Source organism: Pongo abelii, chromosome 8 (genome assembly GCF_028885655.2).
Source record: "Pongo abelii isolate AG06213 chromosome 8, NHGRI_mPonAbe1-v2.0_pri, whole genome shotgun sequence".
Classification (NCBI taxonomy): domain Eukaryota; kingdom Metazoa; phylum Chordata; class Mammalia; order Primates; family Hominidae; genus Pongo; species Pongo abelii.
The window spans coordinates 96,587,828-96,590,495 of NC_071993.2; positions in this window are offsets into that span (position 1 = coordinate 96,587,828).

Consider the following 2,668-nt stretch of genomic DNA (forward strand, 5'->3'; position numbering starts at 1 on the left):
ATTTACATAAACAAGCAAAAATAAAACTAATAAAAACTCTACTTTTTAACTTCATACCCCTGCTTATTAACTTTTTGTTGTTTCTATTCATATCTTATTGTATTGACTATGTCTTGAGTTGTTGTAGTTGTTATTTTTGATTGGTTTGTCATTTAGTCTTTCTACTTAGGATAAGAGTAGTTTATACACCATAGGTACAGAGTTATAATGTTCTATGTTTTTCTGTGTACTTACTATTACCAGTGAGATTTGTTTTTTCAGGGGATTGTTTATTACTCATTAATCCCCTTTTCTTTCTGATTGAAGTGCTCCCTTTAGCATTTCTAGTTGGACAGGTCTGTTATTGATGAAATCCCTCAGCTATTGTTTGTCTGGGAAGGTCTTTATTTCTTCTTCATGTGTGAAGGATATTTTTGCTGGATATACTATCCAGGATAAAAGTTTTTTCTCTTCAGCACTTTAAATATGTCTTGCCACTGTCTCCTGGCTTGTATGATTTCCACTGAAAAGTCTACTGCCAGACATATTGGAGCTCCTTTGTATATTATTTGTTTCTTTTTTCTTGCTGCTTTTAGAATCCTTTCTTTATCCTTTACCTTTGGGAGTTTAATTATTAAATACCTTGAGATAGTCTTCTTGGAGTTAAATCTGCTTGATATTCCATAACCTTTTTGTACTTGGATATTGATATCTTTCTCTAGGTTTAGGAAGTTCTCTGTTATTATCCCTTTGAATTTCTATCCCTCTGCCTCTTCTTTAAGGCCAGTAACTCTTAGATTTGTCTTTTTGAGGCTGTCTTCTAGATCCTGTTGCCATGCTTCATTGTTTTATATTCTTTTTTCTTGTGTCTCCTCTGACTGTATTTTAAATGTTTGTCCTCAAGCTCACTAATTCTTCTGCTTGATGAGTTCTGCTATTAAAGGACTTGGATGCATTCTTCACTATGCCAATTACATTTTTCAGCTTCAGAGTTTCTGCTTGATTTTTAAAAATTATTTTAATCCCTTTGTTAAATTTATCTTACAGAATTTATCTGAATTCCTTCTCTGTGTTAGCTGGAATTTCTTTGAGTTTCCTCAACACAGTTATTTTGAATTCTCTGTCTGAAATGTCACATATCTCTGTTTCTCCAGGATTGGTCCCAGGTGCCTTATTTAGTTCATTTGTTGACGTCATGCTTTCCTGGATGGTGTTGATGCTAGTAGATATTCTTTGGTGTCTGGGCCTTGAAGAGTTAGGCATTTATTGTAGTCTTCACTGTCTGGGCTCATTTGTAGCTGTCCTTTGGTAATGCTTTTCAGATATTTGAAAAGGCTTGGATGTTGTGATCTAAGCTGTATCTACTTTAGGGGGCATCCGAAGCCCACTAACACTGTGGTTCTTCCAGGCTTATAGGAGTATAGCCTTGCTGGTCTTGGACGAGCCCTGGGAGAATTCTTTGGATTACTAAGCAGAAATTCTTTTTCCCTTTTCTTATTTTCTCCCAAACATACAGAGTCTCTCTCTATTCTGAACCACTTAGAGCTGGGAGTGGATGACAGAAGCACCCATGTGGCTACCACCACTATGATTGTACTGGGTCATACCTGAAGCCAGTACAGCACTGGGTCTTGCCCAAGGCCTGCTGTAACCTCTCCCTGGCTACTGCCTATGTTCGCTCAAGACCCCAGGATTCTACAATCATCAAGTGGCAAAGCCAGCCAGGCCCGCATCCTTCCCATGAAGGTGGTGAGGGCTCCTAAACCTTGGATGGGCCCAGAAGTATTGTCTGGGAATCAGGGACTAGAGTCAAAAACCTTAGAAATTTACATGGTGTTCTGTTGTATTGTGGCTGAGCCAGCATTCAAACTACATGATGCAGTCTTTCTCACTCTTTTGTCCTCTTTCCAAAGGGAGCGGAGCCTCACCCCGTAGCCTCACCACCTCCTGCCACAAGGAGTACTGCCAGAGTATCGCGGATGTTCCCTTAAGGCTTAGGTTCGCTTAAGTCAGCTTGTCTTGAATGCTGCCTGGCCTGGGACCCACCCTTGAAGGCAGTGGGCTCCCCTCTGGCCCAGGGCAGTTCCAGAAATTCCATCCAAATCCTGGAATTGGGGACCCCAAGGGTCCACTTAATGCTGTATCCCACTGTGGCCATGCTGGTACCTAAGGTGCAGGACAAAGTCCCCTTTACTTTCCCCTGTGCTTTCTCAAGCAGAAGTTTTACCCCATAGCCACCAAAGCTGGTTATGTGCTGAGTCTCAACTTGAAGCCAGCAAGCCTCAGAGATTCACCCAGGGTCTTCTTGTGGTATCTGGGTATTGCACTGGTTATTCAGGGCCCAAGGGCTCTTCAGTTAGCAGGTGATGAATGTTGGCTGGGATAGGTCCTTTCTTTGAAGGCATCGGGTTCTCTTCTGTCCCGGGGTGTGTCTAGAAATATCTTCTGGGAGCTAGGGCCTGGAGTGGGTGTCTCATGACTCTGACTAGGCCCTGTCCTGCTGTGGCTGAGCTGCTATCTAAGATTCAAGACAAAGTCCTCCTCACTCTTTTCTCACTTCTACTCAAGTGGCAGAAAGGGGTCTGTTTTGGAGCCATGAGCTGTGTAGCCTGGTGTTAGTGGAGGGGTTATGCTAGCATCCCCTTGGCTGCCCCAGATGTCACGTGCCCCTTCTGTCCAGTGTCTCTGG